The following is a 14,659-nucleotide window of genomic DNA, read 5'->3' on the forward strand; positions in this document are numbered from 1 at the left end:
TAGATGGAGCAAAGCGGGAAGCAGTTTCCCTTTTATCTGTGAATAAACATGCAGCTTTTTCTAGCATAAGCTCTTAAAATATGGTTATGGTTGTGTAATAGCTTCTGGCTTCCCAGCTCCTCCAGTAGCCAGTGTGCTCTTTCAGGAAATCAAGTCATATATTCCTTTGAAAAGATCCCAAAAAATATCAACCTAACCTGCTGGGAAGCAGCAAAAGACTCCAAGTGATTTCTTTTGGGTTTGTCAGCTGACCTTCCTCAGGCCAGATAAGAGGAGTCTGGAGTTTCAAACCCAAATACTTCAGCTTGAGCTGGAAGTGCAGGTTGTGCTCGCAGTCCTGCTGAAGTAATCAATAAGCTTCTGCCTCTTTTCCTGGCGGGCTTGTGGGGAGGTTTTCTGTTTGTATTTCTTTTACTCAGAGCAGTCCCTTGGCTGTTTATTATCTCTTTAGCCTTTCTTGCAGACCTGCAGGCACAGTGTTTTTTAGATGTGTATACAGCCAGTGCCAAAGGGGAATATTTTTCTGTTCAGTTCTGCTCTTGCAGCTGTTGAAGCTAAACCTTCCTCTCCTGTTTTTCCGGTGGGGAGGGGGGGAAGGGGCAGAGTAAAGCAGGTGAGACCTTTTAAGGAGGCAAAGGACAATTTTGATGGTATTTTGTAGAAGTTCCCAATAGATAAAGAGTTCATTCTGGAACATGACAGCTGCAGCAGATGTTTTGTGGGTATTTCTAGTGCAAACCGTGGTGGTGGTATCTTAGGGCATCAGTGTAAGTGCTCTTCACTGTCTGCCTGGCCTAAGAAATGTGGATTTCTGCCCCCCTGAGAGGCTCCCAAGATTCATCATGTTACTGTAAAAGGGCTATAGGACCAAATCTTTCAAATTGCTTGTCAGTAGTGGTCAGTGGAAAAGGGAATTGCTGGAATTCCTGCTGGCATTCCTGGTGCTGGTGAAAAAAACTAAATTACCAGTCATAAAGGGGAACGGGTGGCTGCTATTTTCTTCCATTTTATTTTTCTCCCTGACTTACATGGTTTTTTCCACTTTTGTAGGTATCAGAAGTACTGCTCACCTTCTGAGAGATTCCCAGGATGTAAAGAAATCCAGTGCTGTGAGTGAGTAGCTTTTTCTTTCCATTTTCCTTTACATGAGAAATCCTAGCTTGCCCAAACAGAACGAGAATCTTGTAATTGTTTTTTTTTTAAAGACATTTCAAGAAATCTTTACAGCAAGCGAATCCAGTCTTTTGGAACCAGTTGAGTGCCTTTGGCACCTCTTTGCAACCCACAAAATAAAGTTACCATTGTATTACCACATAGGCCGAATAATTATCTCACTACAGATATAAACCACATGAATGCATTTAACTGAGAATACGATCAGCAGAATGGACCATTAGCACCATCTGAAGCTTGTTTGTTGTTTCCAGGCTTTACCAGCTGTGGAAAGACAGAATCTTGCTGAAGAGTTGAGGCATTCCTTGAGAAGTGAGCTTGCATCTTTTGCAAGGGAAAAAAGCACAGCTTGGCTGTGAGATTGTTTTTGTATGTATGGACAGCACCCCACTCTTGTCATCAGAATAGGAAACTATCCAATATTTGGGTCTTCCCTGATGTGATAAAATCGCTTTAAAGGAAGTTTTATATCACAGAAGACACCTGAACATTTGCTTCAAAGCAGCTTAGCCAGGAGCTTCTTTATATATATTTAAAAGAAAAATAAAACCTGAAAGTATATATTTGAAGAGCAGCTGCCCTACAGCCTTTTCCTATGCATTGCTAAAGGGTATAGGCTGGGATTTCCCAGCAGCTGTGGCTAGTCTGCTGATCTCCAGGAGGGCCAGCCAGTGCTGTTCTAAAGAACCTCAGAAAGTCCTGGTTCAAGCCTTTGGCTGTGTACCTGCCAAAGTGTGGGTTCCTGAGTTGCTCTGCTGTGAGGCTGGATAATGGCTCAAATTTGGATGCTGTTACTCTGGGCTTCATTGCTTTCTGTAAGTAAATTTTATTAGCAGAGGGCTTGAATAAGGGTGGTTTTTTGAGGATTTTATAATCAGCTCAACTCCTGTCCTGTTTTTTCCCTGTTCTGTGGTGATGGCAATCTGTGGTTACTTGGACATCAGCAGAGTTTTGTTTCTATTTTCATTTTAGTGGCTTAAGCCTGTTTTCTGTTACAACAACCAAAATCTATTTGGGATAGAATGGAATTAAATCCCAAATTGAAATCAGACTAAAAAAGAAAGTGCTAGTTTTGTTAAAGGAGAAAAACTGAGTTCATCCATGTTTGGTAAAGGTATGGTGAAAATTCCCTACTAACCACCTATCAAGCATTCAGAAACTGGTAAGCAGAAAAACTGAATCCTTCTTTCAGCCTTTTGGGAAGGCTGCTGGCAATGAGTGCAGTTAGTGGAGAAAAAAGGTATTGATGTCCCTCAATAAGGTCCATGTTTCATGTTCTTCCTTCGAATCACAAATGGTTTCTTCTATCTCCTTGGTGTTTAGACTGTCACACAAGACCTGCTAATTGTCACACCCACCCTGCTGTGGAGCTTATTTTTTGTGAGTCGCTTACAAAGCATTGCACAGGGTGGGCTCTGGCCTCTGCTTTTAACAACTATGTTGGCTTCAGAGTGATGAATAGATACCAATTTAAGTGAACAAAATTCAGCAGAAGTATACCATGTGTATATATTGTGTCTCTCAAAGTATATCCACATCCTAGAAAAGCTCTTTGCTCATCTCCAAATCAAAACTTGATTGTTTTTCTGTTAGGTAGGCAGTGTTGAAATCTGGGAAGCATTTTCTCAGGACCTAATGAATCTACATCCTAATGCACTGCTGTGGTGGTTGGTTCCACAGAGGAGTTGAACCTGCTTCTTCTTTTCAGAGAAGGACTTGCTGGTCCCAGGTAGATGTCTATGTCATTAAATCAAAGTAAAACAGCGCTGCTGATACAGGCATGTAGTCCACAGGTGCCTCTGATGTATTGCAGCTGTGTTAAGAGGGTGAGAGATAAAGCCAAGAGTAGCTTCCTTGGAAGCTCCCCAGACAACTGGTGTATGGTCTCAGGTGGCTCTGAAATTACTGCAGCAAGATACAGTCACAGCTCAGCAATGAAAGGAGACTGGAAGTTCCCATTTATCTGTGTTCTCATGCTCTGGCTGCATGACAGGAACTGGGGAGCATGAGATGGCTGCAGTGGGACCATGCTGACTGAGAAACTTACCTCCTGCTTAAAAGATCAGGAAAACCAGAGCTAGAGGAATTTGGCTCCTTTATGTCTGCTCTCTCTGTCCTCTTGTAGTATTGCCCTGCAAAATGTTTCAGTTGCTCTAGGAGAGAACTGATGGAGTGAAGGAAAAAGAGGCTTTCTTGTCATTTCCCTTTCTCCATTTGACCACCAGCAGCTGAAGGTGAAACTTGCCAGTGGCTGCTCCAGAGGTGCCTGTCCCCTGTGAGGGGTGGCAGTGTGGGTGTCAGCAGTGGCTGGGGTGGCTCTGACTGACATCCTTGCAGAGGGGCCTAGACCAAGAGCTGACACACAGTGTTATATGAGCTGCCAGGGAAAGTGATGGTTTGGGAAGCTCCTGCCACTTCCAGTGGGCCTGGACATTTATGAGCAAGCTGTGAGTGGTGATTGCTTTGCCTATTAGGCTCTAATTCACCATCCCTTTGTAAGGCAGCATCCCTGTCCTGCTATTTAAAAGCAATACTCACTTTATAATGGGCAAAATTCACCTGATGGAGTTTTGGTCTCTGCAAGGCAGAGCCATCTCTTCATAGGGAACCAAGCCCTGGGAGGATGCAGGGGAGGAGTTCCTTCAGGTTGTATGTGTTTGGGAACAAGCATCCTCAGCTGGCACACGGTTGTGTGGCTGCTCTCCCATCTCAGGATGCCCTGTGTCAGGACGGGTTGGTGATCACAGGGTGCCCAGGGCAGGCTGCAGTGTTGGACTGCAAAGACACAGCAGGTCTGGCAGTGGAGCAGGAAGGACAGAGAAGCTGTCCTTTAGGCAAAAGTAGCTTGGAAAAATTAACTCGTTTATGTCAAGGCTTCTGGATGTATAACTTAAAAAGTATATACTTGTTGCAGTAAACTGTTCTCTTATCAGATGAGATTTAGATGTGTTTGGGGTTATTTTTGTTTCTTAGAGTTTAAGCAGTGAATTTGCAAACATTTTCTGCAGAGAAAATCACAACAGTGTGTCTTAGGGATGCCAGAACTACATACAGAAACTGCTTTACCAAATGCAGCAGTGGTGCTGTCTCCTTGCTCTTACATGGGGCAAGAGATTGGGCTGTATCTGTGGCAGCCCTGAAACTGTCACTTGTACTTGTCACCAGCAAAGCCACCTCTCTAAACAGTGCACTCCTCACAAAATCAACGCTCATTCTCCCAGTGCTAGATCAGGTGACTATCTGGAAATTTTGGACAGACTTTTATTTTTAAGAAGGGGGAAAATACTATTATAACTGAAGGATAAAGCTGTGGAGGAGAAGTTGGTTGGAGAGCAGGAGAAATTTAGTCAGGAAAGATGAGGCTTAGCCAAAAGCCTCCATTACAGTTCCAAGATGAGAAGGGGTGAGAGGATTTCATTCATTTAGCTGCAAATCTGCAGTTCATATTACAGCCCAGGGCAGGTTTTCCTAAGAGTGGAGGGCTGCCTGGGCTTTGGTAAGGATGGGATTGCTTCTGCCTGGCTCTCCAGCAGCCCCAGTGTGGTGGTCCTTTGGGATCTTGCTCCATACTTCTTGATACTGTCTCCTCTTCCTTTTCCGTTAAGTATGATGTCACAAATTACCTCAGTCCAATAACTGCTTGTGGTTGTCATAGCCACAGTGTGTGACACCCAAACAAAGCAGCAGGAAACCAAAGCTGGCATACAGATGCTGTAATATTCATCACATTCCTTTTGGTTAATAACTGTGTGGTTAGGTATTTATTTTCTATTGGGGAAAAAGGAGGAAGGGGGTTTAAAAGCAAAAAGTTGAGTCACTGAGGAGGAGGAAGGTAGTTTGCAACTCCATCTGACCAATGTAGCCGCACGTCTCCCTCCCAGTACTCTTCCTCTGAGGTAATACTGCTCTTGCCTCAACTGCTCAACTCCCTTCTGTAGTTGTTCCCATCACTTCAGACCATAGGATGATGCTCCTCATGGACAAGGCAATGGGAGACATTCCACTGCCTCTAACAGGAGCTGTGTCCCCAGGGCAAAGCTTCGCAGAGGCTGGCAGTGAGGGCCAGCAGCAGCCACATGTCAGGCAGCTTTAACTGCTGGATGGCTGAGTGTGCTGTTGTTGTGGTGCATGGATAGAGTATAGAAGGGTTTTTTCATCTTTTGGGGGCATTAGATGTGATTGGGGGGGTGGTTGTTTGTCATTCTTTGTTTTGTTTTGTTTCTTTAATCTGTAAAATAAGCTTTTCTGGTTGAGCAGCAGAGCTTGTTTGTCCCTGCAAGATTTAATCACTCCTTCAGTTTTGCACAGTTGGCCTAATAGTAGGAAGGTCCTTGCTACAAAAAATAATATTAAAAAAATTAATTAAATAAATTACAGAAATAGATGTGGTATGAGCATTGCATTTGCAAGACAAGCACTGGAGGTAGGTGGTTGGGGCTTGGTGGGAAGGAGCCACCTCAGCCCCTCAACACTGCAGGCACACGGGGAGCCGCTGTCCGTGTGGCCCTTGCCACAGCTTCCCCTTGCCCAGTGCCACCCCCCCTTTGTGCCCCCACAGGGACCCACTGACCCTGGGGACTCCAGCATGGCTTTCCCCAAAACATTTGGGCATGTGATTCCTGGGCTGAGCTGAGGTAACTCCCCAGGCCTGCCTGTGCTGCGAGCAGGCAGGAGGCACACAGAGAGCAGAGTCCGGCTCTGGATTCAGGCATTCGGTGGCTCCTGCTGGTGCTTGCAGGGAGGTGCTCATTATATAATAGCTGGTGGTTGATTAATATGCTGTGAGTCAGAAGCGCCAGGGTATTTTAGCTTTCTCTAGTTGCTATGGAAACGTTATTTTAACAAATAGCTTTTTAATATTTAATTAAAACTCAGCTTTTGGCAAGCTGGAGTAAGAACTATTACAATTACTACTACAAAGGGTTAGCAATGAAGTGTATTCCAGAGCCACGTTTTTTTTGGTTGAGCCTGTGTCATGTGTCCCCCACTCTGATCTGTCAGATTCAAAAAATTAAAAAAAAAAAAAAAAAAAGTAAAAAATCACTGATTTATTGATTGTGAGAAATGTATTCTTGTTCCTAAGACACAAAGCAAATGTAATGCAAATCTGCAGTTCTCTTCACAATTGAAGGTTGTCACTTCTTTCAATGTACAGTGCCAAGGCAGCCCTGTAAGGATGAAGCAGTGTGATAGCATTTATTAATCGCTGCTGTGTCACTGGTGTTCCTTCTTGTACCTCTGCCTCCTGAATGAGATCATTCCTGTTTTGTTTGCTTCGTGTTCCCTCTGTGTCAGGTTGGATGCTTTTCCTCAGCAGCTTGTGGAGGAGGCTGGTGCTGTGTCCGGATCAGGCTCTGGACAGATTCCTAGTCTTTTTTTAGGTGAGCTCCTCTGCTCCCTGATACCAAGTGATTCTGCAACGAGACAAATGAACAGAGAACTCAGTCTCCAGAGAAAAATAAATATTTAACAGCTCTTTGTAAATAACCTTTATTTATAGAACAGTTGCAGGTTCTGTCGTGCTTGGTAAATGGGGATGCTTTTTATGCAAGAATTCTGCCTTGAGGGACTCAGTGGATGCTTAATGTCGTCTGTGATATAATAATGAAATAAATGTGTCGCTCTCATGGGATTCCCTTCCAGCCCCTATTTCCTGTGATTAACTTCAGTATTGCACACTTCATCTCTATCACATTCCTCAATATTGTACTGAAACCTTATTTGGAAGGTGACACCTTTATTTCCTGAGGGGAGGGGAAGGGTGTTAAGGGTTTTGACTTCTGCAGATGGGTCTGAGGCTATGTGTACCTCCATCATGTATCAGTGTGGTGGCTGGCCAAGACCTGAGGATTCATGAGCTCAACCTCTCACTCTGAGAGTCTGGGATGGTGCTATTATCCCATTTTATAAATGAGTGAAAGTAAACCTGGAGAGATGGATGAGGATTTGTTTCACCCCAGCTGCCTGTAAGTTAAGCAGTTATTCTATAGTAGCTGTCTAACCACTTCCAGCATCAGTTGAAAGACTGCACCATTTGTAGAGATATTTCACCCTGCTTTAGGACAGATGTTTGAGGCAGGTCACAGGCATAGCCCTCAGAATTGTCTGTCTCTTCCCATTTAACTCTGAGCCATAAACTAGATGGGGAAACGGTAGACAGGAGGAATGCCACCCTGACCAAAGATGACCTATACAGTTTCTGTAGGTGGTCTGTAACAGTGTTCCAGGCTGCAGGATGTCCTTGCTCATCAAACTGCTCTGGTCACACAGTGCCAGGTGCCCAAAGCAGCACAGGTAATCTCTGCTACACATTGCTCACAGCTGGACATCTGGGATTTAACAACTCAGAAGGATATGCAAAACCAGTCCCCAGGCATGTAAACTAGGGTGCTAAAGATTTGTCTAAACTGTTCTAGCAAGACAGGTAGAGAATTAAGGCTTTCCTTCCTATTTACACTGAAAGTGTGTTGTTATGACCAAAATTAGAGTGATAATATTATTGCTGCAGTAATGCAGAAAGTAGTATGGGTGTGTTAGGCAGTTCTTCAAAAAATCCTTGTGAGTTGCATCCCATACTTCTTGCTAAGTTATTTGATGTCTTTTTAAACCCCTCTACTAGCTGATGGCAACCTCATCAAATCCAATGGTGATCCCAGGATGTGGCAGGAGCTGTGATGGAAGCAGGGTCTCTGGGTGGATAGTGACAGCCACAGAGCAGCACATGCTTGCAGCCACCTGTTTCAGCTGCTGCTCCCTGAGAGGTCTGGGAAAGAATCCTTTTTCTTTTCTGCAAACAAAGACACTACAAAAACCAAATTCTAGTGTTTTCGTGGTAAATGTGGATCTCCATGGGACTTGGAAGGCAACAGCCAGGACCAGCTTTGCAGTGGGATGGTGGGAGGCCCTGCCATGCTGGAGGGGCAGCATGGGGTGGGGACAGGCAGTGGCTGTTGTGGGGGAAGCTGATAAGCAGATGGATGAAGCTGGCATTACCAGTGGAGTGGAGGAGGTGAGTACTGTTATGTTAACAGATGTGATCAGGCTACCTCAGAGGGACAAGGGGGGCTGAGGGGTTTGAACCAAATGCCCTGACCAAAGGGAACTTACGGAACTGTTCCTTGGGAGGAGGTGGGAAGGGTTTGGTTGATGGTGACTGGCAAAGGGAGGGGTCTGAGCAGTGGGTTAAGTAGCTGAAATGAGAATTGTTGCGAGAAGATACACAAATAACATTTCTGTTCTGAAATTTTCATCATATGGCTCAATTTTGCAAAGGACACAGAGAAAAGTGCAGTAGAATAGCAGTCCCATTTGGGCTAAGATAAGTGCCCCCAGGTTATGGGTGAGAGAGATGTGGCTGACAGTGGAAATACTGGCAGTACAGCAGATGGGAGAGCAGGGAAGGTCAGGACAGCTCTGCTGTCCCTGAGCAGAGGTGGTGCAGAGGTGAGCAGTGGGCTGTTGGGGAGGGATGGCTGTGCCAGGAGTCTGTGTGGTGGGGCAGACCTGGTGCTGAGTGATCTGGGGGAGTCCCTGATGCATAGTGCTCCTGAGTGCTGTGACGGGTGGCAGGTCTGGAAAGCTGTTCCCAAGGAGGGAAATTGGGATCATCAGGAGGGGGAAAGTAGAAGATAGGAGCCTGTATTTCTGTTTGGGTAGATGTGCACGGGAGTTGTATTGGGAAAGCTGAGATGTGACTTATAAGGGGAAATAAATGCTCTACAGTGAACACAGACTGCTGTGAGAGAGTTTACCTGTCAGTTCCTCAGCTCAGCATCAACTACTCAGCCTCCCTTTATGGGTGCAATGTGCTGTACAGATTTTCAATTTACAGTAATTTGCATGTAGTCTGGAGAGGTATGACATGCATTCAGGTCTGACTTTCCCACCCCTGAGGATAAGGGTGGATCCAGGCTGGCAGAAAGCTCTATATGGGAGCGAAGGGCACATCTTGCCCAAGTGAGTGCTCAGAGATACTGCAGTAACAAGGACTCCCCCTAAATGAAGCCCAAGGCTTATGGGATTTTGTTATGGGTTTTTTTAATATGGTTTGGGATCCATGTACGTACTTTGCATTGCAAGTCTGTGATCTGTCATAAATCCCCACATAACCGAACATGGGATCTTCTCCCCTCACTTAAACCATCATTCCCTCCACTTAAAGCTAGACCAGGCTTTGCTGGCTTTCCTCTTCACTGGTCCAAGTGGATTTAAAAGGTACACTGCTACTTCCATGTCTGCCTGGTAAACAAGAAAATCAAGAGATAGAACAGAGTTCAGTGAATTGAAAGGATAGGGATTGGAAGTGACAAAAATTGCAATGAGATTTCCATCTCCGCCTGTTCCAGACCTTTCCTCTTTTTTTGCCATCATTGGTAGTTTTTGGTAGTGTTATTTTCTCAGTAGCTGCTCACTCATGAAGATGTCTGTTGGAAATCAGGAGCCTGATGTCTTGAAAGCTGGAGCACTTGGACCTGTGACTCTGCTTGTGTGTTGGAGAACGTGCTCCTGTCTCCTAATGCAGCAAATGCAGCGGGGGTATCGCATGCTTTGCGTCACCAACAGTTTCACAAAACAACTGTGATATTTGTATAGGTAATTTGTGCTTAGTCCCAATTTCCCTGTTAGTGGCATTAGGGTAGAACATCCCATCGGCACTGAGCACAGTGGTGGTCTCTGAGTTGACTCAGTTTTTATTGTCAACATTAGTTATGACTCAGGTATAAACAATCTGGCATGTTTCCTGTCTGCAGTTCTCCAAGTACACTCTTCTGCTTGCGTGCCTCAAACCAGACTATCGCTGTGTTTGCCGTGCTCTGAAATCCAGCCAGGCTTGCAACAGATGAATCAAACCCCACAGTGCTTGGGACAGCTGCACTTCAGACGCTGCTGTGAGTGCGTGTAGGGAAGGGCAAGAAGGGAGTGCAGTGCTCGGAAAGAGCACCTACTACAGGAGAAGACTTGAGCCCTAGTAGGACCGGGAATGGCCTTGCATTTATTATCTTTGTTATTAATATTGGATTAAAATGTGTTTTATATAACTTACATTATATATGTAATTGTATCTAGTGAGTTTATTAGCTGTTATATACTATGTGAATGCAAAGAGGAGCTGGGTTTTTTTTTTAGCTCTTCTATAAAGCATTCAGTGTATTCCCATCTTAATGTGACCTTGCTCTCCTGTTCAGGAAATTTTCCAGTCTGACCATCCAGGATTCACTCTGGTGGTTGCACCCCCAGCACCTGAGCTGGGACCAAAGCCCTTTCACCACGGGTGGGTCCAGTGGGCCGAGGGGTGCCTCTCTTGCCTCCCAACAGTCAGACAGGCTCCCTTACCAGCTCAACCCAGGCTTTCCCATAGCAGAGTCTCAGATGTCTGGATTCTTAAAATAATCGTGATGCAAAAACAGAGTAACAGCTTGAACTGATGCCTCTGGAGGTGGGACCTCAAACCAAGGAATCCTTGGGCTTTTACATCCGCACAGTCTATGTGCATGTAAGTCTGAGCTCTTCCTGCTGAGTTTTTGGCTCCTGCTGTCTCTCTGAGTATCAGGACACCTGGCTGCACAGGGGTTCTATGTGCCCTTTGTTGTGCAAGGGTTGGTTCCAGCTCTTGCCTCTGGCTCCCTCCATCCAAAGCTCAAATCTGCAGCTCCACTGAATGTATTCCTCAACATCTCCAATGGTTTTGCCTTCAGTAAAAGAGCTCTCTGAGTGCCCATGGACAGGACATCCCTCTGATACTGGAGCAGTGCAGAGAAGAAGCAGCGTTCTTCTTTGATCTTGCTACGGCTGGAATCAGTAGCAAAATTTCAGAGGACTTCAATAAGCCAGGATCAGCCCTCTAAAATTGCTCCCGAGGCACTAGGGGAAAGCACTTGTGAGTAGGTGAGAAGGAGCCCTTATGTGCCTATGGGGTGGAAGGGAGCAAATCCTTATTAATAAGTGTTGCTTCTTTATGAATAAGTTTCTTTTGTTGCATGTTATCAAAAGGAAAGAAATTTCTGCAGCAGTGGCATAACATGTCGGGCTGTCTGTGGCAGCAGTAAGTTTTGATCTGTTACTGTAGAAACTCTGACACTTTCTTGTAAGAGAAGATCCAAAAGCACCTTCCTTTGCTGTCTGTGAAAATTTGAAGGGTGCATTTTGTGCGTGTCATGAGGATCTCTGAGCATCTCTTTCCAGCCAAGTCTGTATAAGTAATTGTGTCATTTGGACAAACTCCTGATGCATACATTAGCCTCATGCTAGCCCTGACTGCCAGTGAAATCAAGAGGTACACCCTGGGTGTTAAAAGCAGTGTAAAGCTTCCAGAGCCTGCTGTACCTTACATCACCTTTGAGGATTCCTAGGAGTGGTTTTGAGCATACGAAGGAGACAGAGTAGGCTGGGGGTCAGGTTTGCATCTCCTGGCATGTGATATGATACACCACCCTGGTGGTAGCATTGGCAAGCATGAGGGGATGGTGGTGCTCATCTCCTTTCCCAGCAGAGAATAGCTTCAGTGTGTCCTTCAAGCCTGAAGCTAGCCAGGAAAAAAAAACCAAAAACCCTGTGCTCAGCCCCTGAGATGGCCCCAGCAGCACTCTGCAGTTGTGATATATCTGGTACACATGAAGCTGTGCACTCAGGGACAGGATAAATGGAGAGAAGGGAGATGGTGACCTCCAAAAAGCTGCCGTGGTGGCAGAGGGGAAGGAAACAGTGATTTAGCTGCTCTTGATAGAGGAGTGACTCCAGAGAGCATTTAAATAGCAAAACAAGTAGAAGGTATTTTGAGGGTTTTATAAGCTAGTTGCAAAAGTAATAAACATGAAAAAAAAATCTTATTTATAAGGGTGGAGAGTTTCAAGGCTACATCTCTCAGCAGCATCCCAGGGTTAAGGAGAGCTATGTGATCATTCTAGTGTCTTAGTTTGCTTCAGTCTCATGGAAGCTTGGCTCCATACCTGTTTAGCACCCCCTTCTTCTTGTGCATCCATACTCTCCTTGCCCAGAGGTGCTGGGTCTGTGAGAGGAGGCTTATTGTACCACTGCCAGTGACTGGGGCTTCCCACTTAGCAAATGAAAATGGAGCAAAGCAGCTGGTAGGTACAGCTGGTGAATTACCACTGCAAATCACAGTCCCTGCTTCTGGTGCCTGTCTTCTGCCACACTTCACTGCCTGCCAGCAAACACATAGCTATGCCTATCAGGGTCTAGCCTATGAGGCTAGTCATAGATAGATACCTGTTAAGTGTGGCTTCTCTTCCTCAATCTGTGTACTGTGCTCTGGGATATGTCAGGGGACTGGAGCACTGGGCTCAGGTCCTTTTCCCTGGCTGCTGAAACACATCAGTAAACTCAGCGGTGCTATTGTCATCATAATGAGCCTTCAGCAATGTGCAGCATCAACTCTGCAATTTTCCAGAAGTTGTTCCTTACAAGACCCTTTCTCAACACCCTGAGCCACCAAGGTGATGTTATGCAAACTGGCTGCTGACTGAATTGTCTTTTAATACATGCTGCTTTTGTATTGCTTTCAAATGCCAGAATATTGCAAGACATGAGATTTCAAATGCATCAGCTCTTGCCCCATGCACTGCATGTTTGTGGCCTCATTTGATCCTGGTGTAGTGTCTGCTCAGGTGGAGGCTCCTGAGCTCTGTATTGAGTGTGCTCACATTCTGTGTCATCTCTACGACTGTGGAGCACCAAGTCTCTTTCTGGGAGAAACCACGCTCTTCTGTGCAGCCTTCTTGGTTGCTGTCAGTTCGTTTTCCAGAGGACTCTAGCAGCATTAAGTGTGACAGCGCTCTGTGCCTCTGCTCTCCCTCAAACACTCAGCCTTTAGAGCTCTGAAAGGCAGGACAACCCTGGGTCACCTCACAGGAAACAGAGATGTTCAAAGAGTTCATGTAATTAGCTGCAATTTCCTTTTTAGATACTCTCAAATCTGCTTGAGTCAAGGAGCCAGCTGTCCTGTTTGCTGGCCAGGATGTTCTTTAAAGATCTCACTGTGTGTCCTGGGGCTTTCCCTGGTTCTTCCTGCTGGTGGGAGCCTCAGCTGGGATGGCAGCACAGACCCACATAACGGAGATTTGAGTACAGAACACAAAGGAAAATTAAGTTGTGTCTACTTTACAAAGGCTGGATTTTATCCCAGGCAATTGGAAGCTGGGGGTGGGAGGGCTTTGTATTCCGGTGAGTGTATTTGGTGAGTTGGTTTTTTATTGGTTTGTTGGGTTGGTTTTTTGTTTGCTTGATCAAAAAGTGGCTGACAGCATGGCTAGATCCATGCATGCTGCCAGTCTGTGCATCCTTCCCTGTGTGGGTTACTGGAGGTGCCTGGTGTTCCTCTGCTGCTCCTTATCCCCTTCTCCAAGACCTTCCTCGTCAGAGGCTGGCTGCCACTGTCCTGTGCACCTTCAGTACAGCAGCGATTGACCCAAAGTGAGTCATGTTTCATTGGAAGTCCAGGAGGGTGCTCCTCCCTTTGCAAGGGTTGGTGTCATTCTGGTGGCTACCACTTGCTCTTTTGCCCTCTGCAGGGTACAAGCACACTCAGCTCATTGCCTGAAGGGTTTGAGCAAAATCTGTCTGGCTGCATGAGTTGAAATTTGTTTGGTTTAACCCTAAAATAAATTTGCCTGCATGTGGCTATTGTCAGAGATAGTTGTGCTTGCTGTTGCTTGTTGCTCCTGAGCCACCAATTGTAGAACCTCTAGCTTGCTGCTCAAAATTACTATTTTTACCATAGTGTTAGCAGAGAGTTTTGAAGTATATTGACTGGTGAAGACAGCAATATTTAACACTTTTTTTTTAACCTTCAAAGCAATTTACATTTAATAGTCCTCCTGACTCCCATGTTAGCAGGGACATAGTGTGTAAACTCTTTGGGACAAGGAGTGGGGCTGTTGATCTTCTTCCATAGAAATCCTTTCTCCAAAGAGAAATTACTTAGCATGAATAATCCAAAAATTCTGGAGAAGTTATTAGGATTGAGATGATTTAGTGCAAACTGTATCTTGTCTTTCTCTAATTTATGTAAAGCAGTTTTATCTGTCTTGAGGCGGGTGTGTTTTCTTTCCTTGTTTAAAGTCCCAGAAATCTACATGGGAGATCTTAAAATTGTATGAGTACTGTGTGAAGGCATTTCTGAATTAAGTTGTAACCTGAAGCATAAGAAAAATGTTTTCTTACCTTGTTGTATTAGTAAATGATATTTGAACCAGTGTTGCATGTTGTTGAAAATATGGTGAGTCACATCTGACAGATGTGCCAGAAAGTCTGAGATAATGTGTCCAAAATGTCATGCAGTAACGATATTCACATAAGAGAGTAATTTCCTGGAATATAATCCTCAGGGATCATAAAATTAATTTTGAAAATGTATCCCCATTTCTGTCTTGCCCCTTGAAAAGTGAAACTACTGGAAATTGTTAACTCCTTGGGGGTTCTTACAATAGCTTGTGAAGATTAAGCTTCTGACTGGGTCTCTTTTTCCCAC

General features: G+C 45.0%; 1 protein-coding gene across 2 annotated transcripts in view; it reads left to right on the plus strand.

Moving 5' to 3' along the window:
• The first annotated feature begins 1,050 nt into the window (after positions 1 to 1,050).
• Positions 1,051 to 14,659, plus strand: part of ZHX2 (zinc fingers and homeoboxes 2) — a 54,677-nt gene continuing 41,068 nt past the window's right edge. The window contains exon 1 of one of the 2 annotated variants that reach the window (XM_058832745.1): positions 1,051 to 1,113. The gene's annotated coding sequence lies outside the window, so the exon portion shown is untranslated. The remainder of the gene's footprint in view (positions 1,114 to 14,659) is intronic. The other variant, XM_058832746.1, reaches the window with a different exon arrangement.

The sequence above is a fragment of the Poecile atricapillus genome, chromosome 2 (genome assembly GCF_030490865.1).
Source record: "Poecile atricapillus isolate bPoeAtr1 chromosome 2, bPoeAtr1.hap1, whole genome shotgun sequence".
NCBI classification, from domain to species: Eukaryota; Metazoa; Chordata; class Aves; order Passeriformes; family Paridae; genus Poecile; species Poecile atricapillus.